The sequence below is a fragment of the Schistocerca nitens genome, chromosome 4, assembly GCF_023898315.1.
Source record: "Schistocerca nitens isolate TAMUIC-IGC-003100 chromosome 4, iqSchNite1.1, whole genome shotgun sequence".
NCBI lineage: Eukaryota > Metazoa > Arthropoda > Insecta > Orthoptera > Acrididae > Schistocerca > Schistocerca nitens.
This window is the reverse complement of record NC_064617.1, coordinates 551,597,667-551,617,783: the sequence shown is the minus strand read 5'-3', so window position 1 is coordinate 551,617,783 and position 20,117 is coordinate 551,597,667. Positions and strand designations below refer to the sequence as shown.

At 39.9% G+C, this 20,117-nt stretch overlaps 1 protein-coding gene across 3 annotated transcripts in view; it reads left to right on the top strand.

Moving 5' to 3' along the window:
- The window catches only part of LOC126252073 (acetylcholinesterase-like), a 224,611-nt gene that overhangs the window by 36,529 nt on the left and 167,965 nt on the right, over nt 1–20,117 (top strand). Inside the window, exon 1 of one of the 3 annotated variants that reach the window (XM_049952921.1) lies at nt 13,752–13,813. The exons of 1 other annotated variant lie outside the window; for it this stretch is intronic. The gene's annotated coding sequence lies outside the window, so the exon portion shown is untranslated. Of the gene's footprint in view, nt 1–13,751; nt 13,814–20,117 lie in introns of those variants that run through there. One more of the 3 variants, XM_049952924.1, reaches the window with a different exon arrangement.

Sequence of the window (20,117 nt, the reverse complement as noted above, 5' to 3'; positions counted from 1 at the left end):
CAAGTAATACAAAAATTTCATATTTCAGAGGACACTCGCGCTCCAACACGGGAAGAGGAACTTAGAAATACGGAAAAGCCACAAAATAATAACACAGGGCATTTCAGAAATTATGAAAGAAATTGGCAAGGTGCACCGAATTTTGAGATGGAACCGCCAACACGACGTAACAATGACCGATATGCTACTCGCCGACACGATGCTTTTGACTATAAGCTGTTCATTACTACACGTAAATTCAAAACTTTTAAGAATTCTGCCAACGACATTCATCCACAAGCGTGGCTCCATCAATTCTCTCATTGTTTTCTTCCCAACTGGTGATTGGAGCACAGGTTAGAATTTATGTGTGGCCACTTGGAGAATGAACCAGCTGTAAGAATGCGATCGGTCATTCACGATTGTCACAGTGAAGGAGATTTTTATCATGCCTTCCTCTCAGCATATTGGCCTCAAGCTACACAAGACCGAGTAAAACATAGCATCATAATGATGAAACATTTCGAACAATCTGAATTTTCCAGTCTTGTGAAATATTTTGAAGACATGTTGCACAAGAATCAGTACCTGTCAAGCCCATACAGCCCCTCAGAACACATCCGCATTTGCTTAATCAAACTGCCTGAACATTTACGACATATTATTTTAGCAGGACGTTGCAAAGACGATATTGAAGCTTTTCAGGGACTGTTACAAGAACTGGAAATTGACACTGACAATCGCGGAACGCGAAAACAGGAGCACAACAATTACGGATCACATCCGTCACAATTCCGCGATGACAGAAATAATACATGACAAGGCTATTCTTTCAACGTAAATCGTGACCATAACAGACAACACCCGTATGACAACCGTTGGCAGAGTAGTAATAATTACAGGGGAAGGTCACCTGTCCGCGGTAATGACTACCACAGAGACAATCAACGACAGACCTGAATTGCATCAGAACTGGCGGGATTCGAACAGAGCAGGGCCCTCTCGACAAGGTGAATTTGTAGAAGTTAGGTCTCCAAATCCCAATAACGACGCGCGCCAACAAAGACACAATAGGCAATGACTCATACCGCTGGCAGCCACAAAACGTATTTATGAAACTGACGACGCAGCTGCCATAGCTAGTAATTACGTAAAAATGGAAGACATTAGGGACATCTTACTCCAGGAACATGACGTAAAACATAACAACATTGCATATCCTGTGATTCACATTACTGTAAATGACGTAAAATTTACGGCAGTACTTGGCTCTGGCAGTCCCATTTCAGTAATTAGTGAAACAGCTTTTAGCAAATGCAACAAATCGAACGATTGCCCCACACTTCCGTTACGTAAGATTAAATTACAAGGTGCAATCTTTGGAAAAAGTGTAGATGTACGCCAACAAACCAATTTAGAATCCTTTTGCCAAAGCCACAGCTTCTCTATGAACTTTCTTATTGTTCCATTATTGTCGACGGAAATTATATCGGGAGTAGACTTTTTGAATGAATACAAAGCAATCTTAAACTTTCACGATGCTGAAATAAGTTTAGAGAAGGAAGGTAAGTCAATAGCTTTGAAATTTGAAGATTGGCTCTCAAACCATGACGAGGAAATTAATCGGCTTTACCTTCTGTTAGACAACAGTTCGGAATTTTCTACGCAACTAGACACTAACAATCACTCTGCAAGTACTGACAGGGATGATATCGACGGCATATTTGAAATTAATGAGTTGATTCAGAATAAAATTCAAACAATTGAGAATTGTAATGACACTGATAGGCAGGACCTTTTTGAGATTTTACAAGCACATTCCACAGTTTTTACTCACAAAACAGGAACAATCAAGGGATTTCAATACCAATTTCGTGTTCGTGAGCATACTAGATTTTGTGTTAGACCATACTTTATTCCAGCACATTATAGGGAACGTGTTAGAACAGAAATACAATCTATGCTTGACGAGGGCATTATTGAGCCTGCAGTAAGCTCATACAACAATCCATTACATGTTGTTGAGAAGAAAAATGGATCGATCAGGCTTGTCTTAGATTCGAGACAAATCAATACTATCATTATTCCTGAAACAGACAACCCGCAAACGTTGGAAGAAATTCTGCAAAATTTTAATGGTGTAAAAGTGTTGTCTTCCATTGATCTCAGATCCAGCTTTTATCAGATCGAACTTCATCCAGAATGTAGAAAATACACAGCTTTCCTTTGTTTCGGCGTTTGTTATCAGTTTCGGAAACTTCCTTTTGGTTTGAACATTTCTTCAGCAGCATTCATTCGCAGGCTAAATTCCATATTACCTGAGTTCTTAAAACGTCACATCACCTTATATGTGGACGATATTCTAACAGCAGAAGCTTCATGGGAACAACATAATCGCATCCTCAACAGTCTGTTACGTATTTTTGCAGAATCTGGAATTACAGTTAACTTGGAAAAGTCTGAATTCGGTAGGTCAAAGGTGAGGTTTTTGGGACATATTATTTCTTCTGAAGGCATTCAGCCGGATCCTAAAAAGTTAGAAGCAATCAGAGCCATTCCAGTTCCATCCACAAAAAAACAAGTCCGCAGTTTCCTAGGTCTCGTAAATTTTTACCGTCGTTTTCTGAATATGCAAATTCTTGTTACACCAAAACTTTGTTCTCTCACTGGAAAAAATACTATTTGGAACTGGGACGAACAAGCACAGTTTGAATTCAATTCTTTGAAAGAATCGCTACTTAACGCGCCAATACTAGCTCATCCAGATCTGTCACAAGATTTCTGCCTTAGCACGGATTCTTCTAAAGTCGGTCTTGGTGCCCATTTATTTCAAGAAGCCATAGAAAATGACACTACCATTCAGAAAACCATTGCTTTTGCTAGCCGAGTGCTAACAAAATCTGAAACAAATTATTCCGTTACTGAATTAGAAGCTTTAGATATCGTTTAGGCATTTAACAAATTCCGTTTCTTTCTTTCTGGTCAGCACGTAAAAGTATACAGTGATCATCGTGCATTACAATTTCTTATGTCTTCAAAATTAAATCATGACAGGTTAAAACGTTGGGCATTGTTTCTGCAAGAATTCCACTTCACAGAGTCTACATTCCCGGCAAGGACAACATTGATGCGGACACACTGTCACGCGCACCGGCTGGGCTTGAGAAAAGTAACACAGAAGGCAACCTCGAGAAAAATTTCAGTATTCCTTACATTCAGAAAGTCGCCTTTGAAAACTTCATCACCACATCTTTAAAGGACATTGCTCATGAACAAGATAAAGATCCGATTTGGAAAGACATCAAGAGCAAATGGCATGAAAAGACACACACACAGATTCGGCATTATTATCTGGTTAGAAACAACATACTGTTCAAACGCTGTACTGTTGATGACAAGCTATGGGTACTTTGCATTCCTGCCGATTTTGTTAATAAGCTCATTTTGTACATTCGTTTCAGCTACGCACATTTTGGTCCAAGAAAATGTTATCATATTCTTCGAACGACTTGTTATTTTAACAATATGGAAAAGAGAATTCGAAGAGTCTTGTGTATTTGTAAACTTTGTCAAAAGGCGAAACCATCTACTATCTCACATTGTGCTCCGTTGTTTCCTATCATTCCTTCTAAATTAAAAGAATTTGCTGCTGTTGATATCTTTGGACCCTTTGTCAGAACATCGAATGGATTTTCGTACGTTCTAGTCGCTGTTGAACTTACTTCAAAATTTGTTTCTTTCACTCCGTTACGTCAAGCCACTGGACCGTCTGTATCCAACGCCTTTGTTAAAAATTTCTTACGTGAAGTTGGCCACGTTGCTAAAGTCATTTCAGATAACGGACCGCAATTCAGATCTGCTGTTTGGTCACGCATGCTTCGGAATCATAAAATCAAACCTGTTTTTATTTCATTTTACTCATCACATTGTAACCCCTCCGAACGGATTATGAAAGAAATCAATAAGCTTTGCAGACTTTATTGTCACAGAAAGCATCGGCATTGGGACAGATATTTACACTTATTTCAAAACGTGCTGAATGAAATGCCTCATGACTCCACTGCTTTACCACCTACTCTTGTACTAAAGAATGAAGAACCACCGAACAGAATCAGAGAGCTTGTACCTTTCCCGAATACACGTAAACTTCGACACAAAGACATAATTGATTTGGCTATTATAAATATAAAATCTGCAGCAGACAAAAGGAGAAAACTACACGGTAAAGCAAACGCAAAGAAATTACCTATTGGTCAGAAAGTTCTCATTAAAGCTCATTCATTGTCACATAAGAAGGAACACTTGAGTCACAAATTCTTTCTAGTTTACAATGGACCTTACAGAATCCGACGTATACCACATGATAATTGCGTTGAAGTTGAAACTCTGCGTACTAGGAAGAGTAAAGGTTTACACCACATTTCACATGTAAAACCGTTTATTGAAAGATAATCTGCTTTTTAACTTTGACTTTGCCATATAACTTTTCACTTTACATTGCTAGTAGTCTTTGTCAGACTTAGAATCTGTTAATATGCAACAATGTTTGAAGTTAAATATCCAGTCAAGAACCAAGAGAACGTATTTCAACAGAAATTATGAATGCATTGTTATAATGAACAGACGACACAATGTTGTTATTTGTACATTCTTGCTTGTTAGTTGCATGATTACGTAACGACTATAAGGCTCACATACTTAGAACATTTACCAGTACTGCTAATGAGATTTTAATGCAACATTTTGGTTTACTTGAAAATACAGTCTGGATTTAAAGTACTTTCTGTGAAATACCAGGTGACACAGTGGTTAGTTTATGTGACAGTTACACGATTTTATCACGACGCTACTAATGAGTGACAATTTACAATGTTGCTTTTGCGGTGTATCTGTTTTATATCTGCACAGTTTTTCTGTATTATTCTGGAAAGTAAAACATGTTTCAGTAGTAACTTTTGTGGTATAGCTACAATGAGACAGGCTTTTTCGTAGCACAACAATACGTTACATTATAGTACTTTCTTCATCACGGCAATAAGCATAATAACTACGATGTCACTTTTGTTTATGATGAGGTGAGTACATTGACTTCAGCAGAACTTTGCTTACAGAGGACGATAACTACGACACTTTAACAGAATTATCTTACAGCAAGACGCACATTTAGCGCTACAGGACACGCATTTCAGTGATTAATTTTGTACTTAAAACATTTATTTTTAAAGATTTTTGAATTACAAAGAAAGTTTTCCGTGATACATTTCATTCCATTGCTGTAATCTGTAACACCTGAGGGTATAATTACATTAATCCTCAGGTGGGTACACGCTTACTTTGTGTACCATGTGTTTGGCAAGAACAAGGAGCCCTCGCTAATATGGTATTTGCTTATACAACTTTACACATCGGTACCATATTTCTCTAACACATAAATTACACAGCTATCTGATTATTTAACAGAGAAAAAAACATTTTTTTATTAAATCAGTGACAAATGTTTACGTAATTATACAGTTGGATAACTTCACACTTACGAAATTGTATTTTGTCTGTACTTTGTGAACTGTTCATATTTTTTTGGACCCATTGTGATATTATGAGAGCTTTGAATGATATATTTGGTATGGAATCACGATTTTTAAAGTACGTTTGAGGCAGATGACACTTTTGACATGAGCAGAGAATTTTTTTTTAGGTTTTGAAATTATTGGAGGAAGCTACGACGATTTTGGGAGTTGACTGAGGTGTTATGATGTTATTATTACGATGACTATGTGTATTATGCTGTAGCGGTATGTTTATGATCAATAAGCTGATGCTATATGAGTTATTTGATTATGCTACGTATCTCTTATGACGAAATATTGAAGAAGTGTCGACGAATAAGGTAAGGAATAATGAGTAGTGTTTAGGGACTGTGGTTTGTGAAAAAGGTTGTTGGAAACCAAGAATCGTACTTTAAGAGTTATGAAATGTATGTAAATGCGTGAATGTATTACAATGGCGACGAAAATTTTTTGGACACTGTTATATGAACAGCATTTTGTTTCTACAGATTTGTAACGCAAATTCTTGACCTGCGAAATATTTTTATATGAGACTGTCACTGTAGCGGAAACTGCTGTCGTAAATATTTCAGTAAGAAAGTTAAGTGACCACCTTCATGTAATGCGTCGTGGGCATCCAGCTGTGCGACAGACGCCCGGAAAAAAGCCATTAGTGTGTGCCTTTCAGAGACACAGGTGGAGAAAAAAAAGGGGTCATTATCCTCGCTATTGACATTCCTTTGTAGAAAGCATCGTAAATACGACACACTCAAACTTGAAAACATGTGATTACACTGTGGAGCTCTTAATTTATGCCTAATGAAATGATGAGAAACATTTTTACATCTATTGTCTTTCTAGTTGAGAGATTGCTCAATTTGTTTAGTATCTAGTTTCTAGCTGCCCTGCAGCATTGGTTAAAATATAATTTTATAGATGTACTAATATAAATATTTTATGCCTACAGACCAAGTATAGAATAACTTTATGATGTACTTCAAAAAAACGAAGGAGCACAAAAAGACATTTCGCTTCACAGGAATTGCATACAGAATTTTCTTTTCAAGTACTTGGTAATTTCTTTTGTAGAATAAATTGTGATGCATCACCCTAGTGTTAAGATGTGACATAGGTATTAGACATGGCCATCTTTAGTGTAATATTTTTTCTGCTTGAGCTTTGCCATATTTAGATATAAGTTATTACATTTGCTGCTGCTGTTTGCCAGGCATAGTGCTACTAAATTTCACTTTGTATTGCTCTGTTAATCTAGTTTTACTACTGATTTATTTTTCTTTTTGCTGCACATTGGCTTATATTAGTTATAATGTTGCATTGCTTGGTAATTTCGATTTACTGCAGCTTACTTTGACAACTTCCATTTTTTATTGCTGTTTGTATTAATTGTTTTATGCTGCTGCATTGCCTCGTCCCTTAGTTTAGCATCTGAGCTCAGTAGATTGAAGTTAGCTTAAGATGGGGTAGACTATATAAGAAACTAACTATGATGGATTGGAAGAAATGCATTGAGAAGCTATAAGAAAATGATTTGGCCAAAAAAGTAGTGTACAGTGGAGAAAAACTATTTTTGAAAGAGGATATGAACAGAATACAGAAAGCATGCCTGGATAGGATTTTTTTGGTGGAAACAAATGTTGAAATAAGAAAAAAAAGATCTATGGAATGAAGTTTTGGGTTGGATTGCAGTACCAAATGTTACACTGAAAACGAACCCTGTCCTTTCCTTTTGTGTTATCCCACTATCTGTTTGTGTACCCTTGTGTATTTGTTTTCTTCCTGTCTCTGTGGACTGTTTCATAGAATTTTATTTCTCTTCTAATACTCAGCTACATGACTACGATGAGGAATACTGTTATCCCCAAATATAATTTGCATTAACAATATGTTATTTACTTTGTAAAGATGTTAGACATTATTAATTCTGTTCTGTTTTAATGCTCATGTGTGAAGTTGATGTTTCAAAAGTTATTCTGATCTTTTATGTATGAACTTATGTCATAATTCCTGTAACACTGATGTATATGTTATTTCGATTCTTTTGTAAAGCCTGTACTACAAATGTTATCTGTATTGTTATGTTCTTTAATGATGTATTTTGTACCTTTGTAATTGTATTCTGATGTTATAAAATTGTAATTGACACCAGTTCATCAAATTAAGTAACTTGTAAGTTCCATTTCACTGCACATGTTTCTGTTGGTCATAGTATTTGGACAATATGTGAGAAGTAGGGACTGTTAGTGTTTGCACTTGTGTTAATAATTCAGTAAGGGGCTGGATAACAGCATTGCTGGTTCTGAGGACAATTCCAAAAACTTTGTGAGTGCACAAGTGGTGGTTATGGACTTGCTACAGTATCTGCAAGACTCTTCAGTGGTGATTGTGCACTTGCACAGTCACAACAGATGGCTGCTGGCCATCTCTACAAGGACTACAATGGGTCTGCATCTTTGATGACCCACTAATACCATTATTTCTATAAGGACTGCGGTGGGTCTGCACCTCTGGTGGCCCACCAATACCATAATCTCTACCAGGACTACAGTGGGTCTGCTCTGTGATGACCTACCTACCAATATTCTTCAACTTCGACTGACGGTGCTGTGGGTTTGCCCTGTTGTGGCCCATTACCTGTCTGCATGTCAAGAGTCAGCACTGTCTTTCCGTTGGAAGGACAACACTACTTCTTCAAGAATGCATGGAAATCCACTACTTCCGTGTGCATTCTGTTTTACTGCTCAGACTTTGAGAAAAAAAAAAAACACTGCAATTTTACTGTGATGAATGATCAGGACTGTCTTTATGGACTGTGAGAAAATTTTAGCTTTTGACCAACATTGTATCAATAGGTGTGTGCATTTGATATCTTTGTTATTGTAATTATGAAAAATTTTATCAAATCATTATTGGGCACTGCCCAAAACAATTTGTAAAATTTTTTGTGGGGAGCATGGGGGATATGTAAGTAGGCTGTTTAGGTTTTTTTATTGGTAACGCCACGTAGTGCTCTGTATGAAAATCACTGGCTGTGCTGTGTGCAGTCTGTGGCTGCTTTGCATTGTTGTAATACTCGCCATTGTAGTGTTGGGCTGTTGGCTGTTAACAGTGCGTAGCGTTGCGCAGTTGGAGGTGAGCCGCCAACAGTGGTGGATTTGAGGAGAGAGATGGCGGAGTTTTGAAATTTGTAATACTGGATATCATGAACTGCTATATACATTATGACTTTTGAACACTATTGAGGTAAATACATTGTTTGTTCTCTATTAAAATCTTTCATTTGCTAACTAGGCCATCAGTAGTTAGTGCCTTCCGTAGTTTGAATCTTTTATTTAGCTGGCAGTAGTGGCGCTCGCTGTATTGCAGTAGTTCGAGTAACGAAGATTTTTGGTGAGGTAAGTGATTTGTGAAGCGTATAGGTTAATGTTAGTCAAGGCCATTCTTTTGTAGGGATTTTTGAAAGTCAGATTGCGTTGCGCTAAAAATATTGTGTGTCAGTTTAAGCATAGTCTTGTATAATTTTTCTAAGGGGACGTTTCAAGTTTTACTGCTGCCAACTTATATTTCGCGGAATGTCCTCAAGGATAAGAGAGATTAGGGTTCGTACAGAGGCATATAGGCAGTCATTTTTCCCTCGTTCTGTTTGGGAGTGGAACAGGGAGAGAAGATGCTAGTTGTGGTACGACGTACCCTCCGCTACGCACCGTATTGTGGATTGCGGAGTATGTATGTAAATGTCTACGTTGACGTATGTGCAGGTAACGGTATTTCAAATATGGGCAACTGCACTGTTATCTTTGTAATTAGTTTTACACATCGCAAGCCGTTGAAGAAGAGAAACAGGCAGATCGCTCACTAGTACGTGAATCCTACGACTAGGGCAACCTTAAGCCCTGATGGAGCACTGACCACATGCTCTTCAAACAATAGGACCGATCCTTTCCATAGACTGTGCACTAATAATTCCTGTTTCCTTCTCACATCTTTCTAGAGAAGATTATCAAACAGTGTACTACAAAGGAAGTGCTCAGTCACGTTTTCTTACAAGCGACAATAAGTTCTCGTTGATTCCCAGGGACAGCATTGTACTATCCATTGTACTATCCAGTTCTAACGTACATGCAGATAGCCTAACATTTTACGAACGTGGAACATATTGATTCAAACAGCTTTTTCCTAGAATAACTTGAATTCTGGCATTTCCGACCACTTCCGCTCTATCCGGTGTGGGATGGTTGGGGGGAAAGCAATGAACTATAATACATTTTGTAACAGCCTACTTTTCACTAGGGCCATAGTTTTGGTAGTAAAACTAAACACAAGGGACCAAAAATTAGTCACATCCATATGTAACACCGTCTCGAACTTTTATGAGTTTGCAGCTGAACCCAAGCATTAATGATTAGATCTGCTGAAGGTACCAACCTGCTCACATGCTGTTTACTACTCTTCATCTGTTTTTCCATATAGTCCCAGATATTACTGCGGAATTCCCTTCGAGTGGTTTAGTGGGCCAATCGCAGGGGGCTTGAGTGTTCGTCAAAGCAAGATGTTGTGGATGTTCTTCTGTGAACGTGGCTGTTGTCAGCTCGATCTAGGGGAGTGTCCGTAGTGGACTTGTCAAGAAACTGTAGTATTAGATATGCACGAAGAATATAGAAGTACTTCTCCTGGTTCATTGTAACCGTAATCTGAATCATTGGTGACAAGTCATGGTACATTAAATACCTCCAAAACGTCAAAGCACCATTCACTGCCTGAACTACATATTTCACACATATCGGATTAAATTAATTTCGCCATCGGTGTACTCGATGCATTGCGTAATTCAAAAGACTTAAAACAGAGATCAGTTGGGACATATTAGACGTCCAGTATCATCTTGGCCCATTGAAGACGCACACGGCAGGACAAGTATCACGACTGTATTGTACAGTGACGGGCAGGTATCGTGCACTAATAGGCAACAACACACCGCAAATACGGCACTAAAATTGTGCCATTTCTCTTCGAATGCGAGCCAGATATCGCACATAAATTATGCCATTTCCCGTTGATTGCAATCCGAAATCAATCTAAAATTACTCCATTTATCTTCAGATGCATGCTGATATGCAAATAAAGCAGACGAAAAATGCTTTGGAGCACTGTCTGCACGATAACTGGAACCAGTGTCAAGTGCTGAAATTATGGCCAACTCAGAGAACGGATGCAGATGTCTGTTTTCGGTTGTGATGTGATGTCATCTCTTCCGGCACTACGAGTTATACGTTTCTCACAGCACCAACTCGAGACATCCGCCACAGAGCATGTAAGAGCGTGTAGTTGCACAAGCTGTAGCAACACTCCTGCCACCGCGCGACGTGATTCAACACCGTGATGAATCGAGACGCTTCCGGTCAAGGTCAGCCACAACACGGGCCATCGACAGCTGCTTTTGCGCGCGTACGGGATAGCAACACTTCGAGGCGGCGGAAATAATTGTAAGACCGTTCTCAGCGCCTGACGTTATCCAGTTAGCACTCTGCTGCTTTGGTAAACTTTCCTCCACGTGTTCTTGCTTATAAGACAATGACGTTTTCCGAAAGTGTTTGGTGTTAGTCTGCCTCCGCTAATTATGTTGTTGTGTGTATTCGTTCAAGACGTCATTGCATATTGTGAGTTAACGACATTAAAGGACTTGTAGCTATCGTAAAATTTAAAGTGACCGATTGCAGTACTGTGTAGACACAATTTAATACTAAAATTAGTAATATTACTTTATTGCACTACATAGTTTAAATGGCCACCTCGTTGCTTCTGGACTATGAACGATTGACAGAAACACCTATTATCTTCCTGGCTTTTGAAGAATTGTATACGATAGCGTAAAGCTACAGGACAGATGTGAAGTTATCGAAACAGAACGATCATCGAAAGGACTGATTCAACATATAGAAAAGTAAAAGATGCCTGAAGTGAAAAGCAATGTTGGTAGCGTTAAGTATGCGATGGCACTACCAGTGTTACAGACAAAGAGTGGATAGGTGGAATGAGTACGCTGGAGAGGACTTGCCTCATGACGTGATAAAGGAAGAAATTCGAATTTATATGGAAGGTTTGGGCGATACAGTATCAGCGTCAGAATTTAAAAGAACTCTGGAAGACTAGTCATGAATTCATGCAGAAGGGATATAAGACATTCCATCGGAATCACGGTAGGTGACCCAGTTAGATGACAATGAGTTAGACTTTAGGAAGGGAAAGGCAGTAGTGAGGCAATTTTGACTTTCCGCTTGCCATTCGAAGCAAGACTGAAGAAAAATCAAGAGACGTTCATAGGGTCTGCCGACCTAGACAAAGTTTTCAACAACATAAATTGGTACAAAATGTTTGAAATTCTGGAAAAAAAGGAGTAAAATATGGGGAAATACGAGTAATACTAAGAACCAAGTGGTCAGAATAAGAAGGGTGTGAGACAGGGATGCAGTCTTTCACCCCTATTGCTCAACCTACATACCGAAGAAGCAATGACGGAAATAAAGGAAGATTCAAGTGTGGGACTGATATTCAATCCGTCAGTGACGATATTCGCTGTTGACATTACTGTTGTCAGTGAAAGTGAAGTAGAATTACAGGACCTGATGAATGAAAAGGTCTAATATTTACAGAATAAGGTTATAAATAAAACAGGAGAAAGATGAAAGTGATGAGATGTAGCAGAATTAAAATTAGCGAAAAACTTAACGTCTAAACTCGTGATCACGAAACAGAGGAAAATATGGAATTCTGCTACCCTGAGAGCGAAATAACCCATGTTCGACAAAGTAAGGTGGGCATAAGGAGCAGACTAGGACAGGCAACGAGGGCATTCATGGCCAAGAGTAACAGACTGGTATCAAATATAAGACTTGAAGAAATTTCGAAAACGTATGTTGCGAGCAAGGTATTGTATGGTAGTGAAACGTCGATTGTGGAAAACCGAACAGAAGAGAATGAAGCGTTTGAGATGCGCTGCTCCACAAAAATGTTCAAAATTAGGTGCACTAAGAAGAAAATGAATGAGAAGGTTCTTCGCAGAATAGGTGAAGAAAGGAACGTATCGTAATCACTGACAAGATGAAGGGGCAGGATGATACGACCCGTGTTAAGGCACAAGGAAATAGAGTCCAAGGTACTAGTGCGAGTTATAGAGGATGAAAACTGGAGGGGAAGACAGAGCTTGGAATACATCTAACAACTAAGTGATATTCTGAGATGAAGAGGTTGGTCCAGGAGAGGAATTTTTGGCAGACTGCACCAAACTAGTTAGAACACTCATAACAGAGAATAAAATTCAACAAAAAGTAAAAGTAAAACGGTGGCTCCTGTGACTCTGGGTTATCAAAGTTAGCAGCCAATAATTACAAACCGTGTATCACAGCTTTCTCCATTCCATCTTATTAAAAATTTTACAATATGATAATTCACGGTAGTGACTCTGTCGTCTATAACATTATCTGCTTTATCTTTTTACCGAGCGAGGCAACGTAGTGGGTAGCACACTGGACTCGCAGTTTACACGACGACCATTGAGTTACTTGATTTAGTTTTCACCCTGTCTTTCACGACCATACTGCAGACAAGACATGAAACATTAATCATTCTTCTTCTCTTTGTCTAACAACTTTAGAGGGAACGCTACGGCGCACTCTTTTGATGCACGTTTTCTTTTTTAAGATGATTGAGTGTGTTACTGACAGGACTCGTATGCGTAAGTTCCCTGAATCACTTACGCAGTAAATTTCGGTTACAAGGAATAATAAAAGAAAAAGAGTGCCCTTAAATTTAAGTTCGTAATATTGTGAAGTTGTATATGAACAGATATTGCAGCAAGTTGATCAAAGGTGCCTGTGGTGAAGATAAAGTAATTTTGCCGACTTTGAAGACTTGTGAGGAAGTTACATAGCTCTTGAATTTTGGTATAATTTTTGTAGTGTCTTTTCTTGCTTTTCATCAAGCACAGAAGTAAATGACCGTCGTTATTTCACAGTATATAAATGACGAACTATGGCAAGCACATTTTTGCTGTCGTCCTGGAGGTTACATAAGCAGGAGGATGAGGTCGGTGTGGTGGACAGAGCCGAAAGAGTGGTGGATGGCTTTTTTGGGGGGGGGGGGAGGGGAGGGGAAGCTTACTGTGCTGGCTGGTGACCTTGAGAGCAGGCGTGCCGGCAGTTGGGTCGTGGCTGCAGCCGTGTTGGCTGCAAACTTTGTCCTCTGCTGGAAACGTCTTCAGAGGAGGAACATCTGTAAGTATTTCTCACTTTTATCTGGAGTATAAAGGTTTACGCGCTGGTCCTTAGCAGCTGATAACGGCCAGATGAATTACCTCAAAGGCTTGTGATAGGTGTGCTCAAGCTGCCACTGTTATCTTGGCAGTCTGCGGCTTTGTCCGATGGCACGTAATAACCTGAGACAATAATTCTTATTTCACTTCCACTCCACTACGACTTATTGCTTTAATCAATGTCGTGTGAAATAATCTTATGCATGTGCCTGAGTTCGTATCTGTGTTTGTAAGTTTATACTGCGACGTTGAAACTTTTGTTTGGGGTAGAAGGGAGCCTCTTCGTTTGCAGATTTCTTTCTGATGATTTAATTTTCGGTTGATTTCATTTTATATTATCGTAAATAAATTTCCTGTGGGTCGACACTGAGGATAAACTGGAACAGGATAACGGTGTTTTCATTTACAAGAAACGGTTAACTGAAGTTTTATTTGTCCAAATTCTGGGTACTGGAGGATGTAGCAGTCATGTTGCATGACAGATCTAGACATCCCGCAGTGAACGGATCTGCTACGCATCTACATCTCTCCATTCTTCTTCACTGTCCTTACGAACCTACACTGTGTTAAATTCTCAAAAAAGTTCATTTGTTCGATATATTAATCGAGCAACACCGGTAACATTTCCAGTAGCAAAGCGTGACTGATGCCTTAACGGACGCGTTCTACATAGATTCTGAGGTACAAACAATAAAAGAGACACAACACAAACGAAACAACTTGGCAGACAATGTTGTACACACATAAACACACAGAGTTGAGAACATGATTATGAAACCAGGTCTTCTGCTAGCAAATAAAACTCTAAATAGTATGCGAACGTATTTAACCACCTCTACATTGAAGAGTGTGAAATTCCAGATATCAAATATAAGTCAACTTTAAGGTCAAAGCTACAATGCAGCGTATGTTCGAATGACAAACAGGAATTTTAACACAAGATATAAAGCACACATCAGATGTTCGATGTGTGACTGTAATTTCTCCATATCTGTGGAATATTTAAATAAAGGCATGAAAACCATCACAATAAATAATCCCAATAAATACGTCACACTTATAGTACAGAGCAAGCAACTTATCAATGACCACACTTATCAATTACCAACTCACTAAAAAAAACCTAGCCAAAAAGCTGACACATACAGACACTCAAACTATGATCGCAGGCTGCTCAATATACGAGAAACTGCTGAAAACAAATGCCTCCGAATTTCTTATATGAAAATCTTAAAGATTATTAAATAAAACAAATATTATTAACATACTACATCTTCATTTTCGTGTCTACATATTTGCAGCCCTCTGACGGCAGAGGGCTAAGAATTGTAGTCTGTAACATGGCTGTCTGTAACGTAACTATGTCGGTGAGTGAGGAACTCAGTACTATAATATGGAACACGGTCTTCTTCAGGGCAACGCCACACCGTACACTAGCGGCGCGACGTTGCGACATGTGCAACAATCCGACGCCTTGTGTTCTTTGTCATCGATCATCCTCCACAAATCCCGTCGCGGCCCCATATGATTGTCGTCTGTTTCAAAAACTTAAACATCTTCTATGAATTCGCATTCACTGTGATGAAGCAGTGCAAGCAGAGGTCTCACGTTGCGCGAAATGTAGTCTTCAAAAAATGGTTCAAATGCCTCTGAGTACTATGCGACTCAACATCTGAGGTCATAAGTGCCCTACAACTTAGAACTACTTAAACCTAACTAACCTAAGGACATCACACACATCCATGCTCGAGGCAGGATTCGAACCTGCGACCGGCCGGTAGTATTCTTCGGCAGGGTGACTATGTTCAGAAATAAATATGCAGACATGAAGAATAACGATGTAGAATGTTAATAACGTTTGTTTTATTTATATAGATTTAAGATTTTTGACGTAAAATTTAGGGGGCATTACTTATTCGCACTCCCTCGTAAATCTCACCGTTGGAAAAAGTGCATAATATGAGCGACATGGTGGAAGAGTGTGTGTGCGGTTTGTTTCCTGCGCTCATGACTACAGTCACTGATCTTCAAATGATGTAAAATCTGGTGTAATGCTGTTCATCACATCGTACTCAGTCCCCAGAATATATATCCTGGGGACTGAGTATATAGTAATGAACAACATTACATGAGCATTTACATCACGTGAAGAGCAATAACTGTAGTTATAAGGAGTAGCACTTTTATAGGGGGTTGGCAGACTACCTACAAGCACATCTGACAAGAGCGAACCATTGACCATTATTTTATCCTGGCCAGCAGGTCAGATGTGTAACTGTGGACGCTAAACGTTTGGTCTACACTGACAAGCATAGTCTTCTTAGTGGTATGTGTACGACTATGCAGGCAACATGAGGTAGTCAATGACATCATATATTTGCGGGAAGACGCAGAGAAAAAAACAACCAACACATGAAGGGGGTAAATACTAAGGTGCCAATGATCACAATATCTGCTCTTATACTCCTGGCACCCTGTACATATTAGGCCACTGCTGATGCCCTGGTAAAAGAAATATAGCCAGTATTCAGCTGTAGCCAGAGTGTTCTGACTAAAGAATCATTAATTTAACGCTACTAGCCTAGGTGTGAACGATTAACAACATTAAATATCTAGCGTCGGCTTTTCAATGAATGATGAGCTGACTTGCCGAGTCCCGCTCTATCACTGTCAGAGTTACAATATGACAAAGGTAGTGAGGACGAGCTGGGAGGGGAAGTGCCAGGCGACCAAATACACATCATTCGAATACAAGGACAGAATTATATTCACTGAAACGAGGAATGAATTTTGAATTTAAGGACCACCATCGGCCAAAAGGTGTACAATTAAAACCAAACGTGCCTGGAGGACCGTCAAAATCTTTTGCAGTAAGCAGGTAATGCACTAAAAGAGAAGGCGCTGGCCACCAGTTCTGAAGATGCCGCTCCACCGAATTCTTCGTCTAAGTTCCCGCTGCCACTGGCCGTTGTAGAACATTCAGAAAAGAACTCATTGAAATAAATATACACTAACAACTTCACATAACACCTAGGGAATTTATTGAGTGGTTCGTACGGTTTATTATAGATAAGAATGAATAAGCAGCTGCAAATACCAAAAAAAAAAAAAAACAATATTTTACGATACAGTAAAGTCATTTGTAAAAAAAGAACGATTGAGGTCAGATACGCGTCATACAGCGTTGAAATAACGCAATTTTCCTATGGGTGGCCGAGGATAACATATCAGAAACCCCACGGCTCAAGCACGAAAAGGCCACTCAGGGTGGCACAAAGGGCGTCAATGAAATCACTCCTTCCCTTGGGGCGTTGATTCCACACATTTTGCGGTCGAAATCGCCATTGAATGCGATCAAATACCTTTGGACCGCAGCGCGAGCTCACCTTTTTCCCTCATGTACAGCTTGAAACCACCACTACGAAATCTGAACGTGATCCAAAGCATCAAAGCCTATTTATGTGACTCTTGAAATTTTCCCGGCGTATCGAATATTCCACAAGATTTCGGGATTGCAGCCGGATCTCATCGACTTCTTTCCACGATATTTCGGCTGACAACCTTACAGCCATCTTCAAGCGAGTGTTTGACACTGGAGATTGCAATTTTTTTTATTTTTATTGATTTTCAATTCCCACCGAAGGGGAGATTGCTAGTGCAAGTCGCTCTATTTATACGTAAAAGTACCGCCGGCGCGCATGCTTAAGTTACCGTAGCATGCGCGCCACCTGTCGACTCCAAGGCCCTCTACAATATTACTGCATCTATGGAGCGCAAACGAATGCGTGAAAAAAGTAAAACATGCACGCAGATATGTCCAAAACAATAAAATGCAAAATTTCAATATTAAAATTAAAATTACTTGTCGCTCGACATGTCAGATGCCATAAAAAGTTTTCTTTTTGTTGAAATTAAAGAAATCAACGGGTCCCAGGCCTTATTCAATAAAAAGCCGCCATCACGGTTAATGAGATTTTCCGCTAAAAGTATTTCCACGGATTCCTTCAACTGAGTCCCAGAAAGATCTCGATGGGGCCAAGATTTTCGTGGCCGAATAATCCATAGTATGTCCTGTGGAAATACAATGTTCGGCTATGGCCGACTTACTGGGCTGTAAAAGGCGAGTGTGGCGCTCATGTTCAACGCAGCGGTCGTATACTGTGCGTGTGGTCTGACCAATGTAGGCTTTCCCACACTCGCTAGGTATTTTATAAATTCCAGCCTTCCGTACTCCCAGATCATCCTTGGCTGAGCCCAGAAGAGCACGAGTCTTTGTAGGTGGCCGGAAGATTGCTTTCACACGATGTTTCTTTAAAATTCTGCCTACTTTCGATGAAATGTTCCCGACATATGGGAGAAATGCTCTGGACTTAAACACCTCCTTTTCCTCTTGATCCTGTGGGTGGTCACGTTTTTTCCTCCTTAAAGCAGTACTGACCTGATGTGCATAATATCATGACAGCTTGACGCCTGCAGGTACAGGTCCATATGCGTGGGTTTTCGATAGACAGAATGCCCCAATGACCCATCCACCCTGCGTTTAACCATGACGTCCAGAAATGGTAGGCAGCCATCCTTTTCAACTTCCATCGTAAACTGAATGTTTGTGTGGATGGAATTCAGATGTTGTAAAAACCGTGAAAGCTCTTCTTCACCGTGAGGCCACACTACAAAGGTATCGTCGACGTACCGCCAGAAGACTGTTGGTTTCAACATCGCCGAATCGAGAGCCCACTCCTCCAAGTCTTCCATATAAAAGTTTGCTACCAGAGAGGACACAGGACTACCCATGGCAACACCGTAAAGTTGCTCAAAATATTCATTATTAAATTGAAAGTAAGTAGAGGACAGGGCATGGTGAAACTGCGCCGTTATATCGGCCGTAAACTTATTGCCGATAAGTGACAATGAATCCAAAAGAGGGACCCTCGTGAAGAGTGAAACGACATCGAAACTTACTAACAAGTCCGAATCCTTCAGCTGTAGTGTTCTCAGTCTGTTGATAAAGTCCGCAGAGTTGCGAATATGGTGCGTACATTTGCCAACAAAAGGTCTCAGTAGCGAAGCTAGATGACTAGATAAATCATATGTTGGAGCACCGACATTGCTCACTATGGGGCGTAAGGGCACATTATCCTTATGGATCTTTGGAAGACCATATAACCTCGGTGGGACAGAACTGTGAGGTCTCAATCTTTTCACAACTTCTTGCGTCAGAAAAGAGGAGTTTAGCAACTCTGACGTTTTCCTTTCTACTTTCCGAGTAGGGTCTTTATCGAGCTTCCTGTACGTTGTCTCACTCTGCAAACTATATATCTTCTGATCATACATATCACGTGGCAACAGCACAGTGGCAATCCCCTTATCCGCCTGAAGGACCACCGTCTGAGGATCTTCCAGTAACTTGCGCAGCGCAGCCCTTTTCATTGAAGAAATGTTGCTCTTCTGATATGATAATGAGCGGTGGTGTTCTGAAATGTAACCCTCGGCCACCCATTATAAAACTGCGTGATTTCAAGGCCAAATGTCGCGGTACTGACCTCTATCGCAGAGACATCGAAAGAAGGTGTGAAATGTGCGTAATCGAGGCTATGACGACTTTCTCATCGTGTGACACGTCCACGGTGGCATTTTTCAAAACTGTATTGAAATTTCGTTCCAATGTGACGTTGTTAAATCACTCTACATGTCACACCAACTTCTGAGTTGTGGCTCTGTTTTCAGATCTCTCGACACCTTGATGTTTGAAGCGTGTCCAAGCCCTATGGTGACATTGCAGAGCGACGCCACGCCTTTGCACCGTTACAGGGGAACACTGTAGGCACGTTTTAACAAAATTTGGACTTCGAAAAAGTGATCCTTTAATATTGTTGTAAACTGTAGTTACAGTAATCCACACTATAGAGTAAAATAAATTAAAGGCAAGAAACATTTCATTCCAGTGAATTTACCTGTGAAGCTTTAAGCACCAATCAGGTCCCGTTTAATTCAAGTTGTCAGACCAGCACTCACATACAGAACAGGAATGTCAAAAAGTCAAAACAATGTTTGCCACAATAGTTTGCCAAACTTTCTGCATCGCTGAATCTCCCCAGACTGCACTAATGTCGGATACAAATATCGAGAAAAGTGCTAACCAAACCCTCGTCTTCCTATTATGGCCGGGCCTAAACTAGTGAACCCAGCACCCTGCAGGCCTCCACAGCCATTTCACCAGTGAGGCCAGTCGTGCCACATAACCACCTTCGCATTGAACGCAAGCAGCC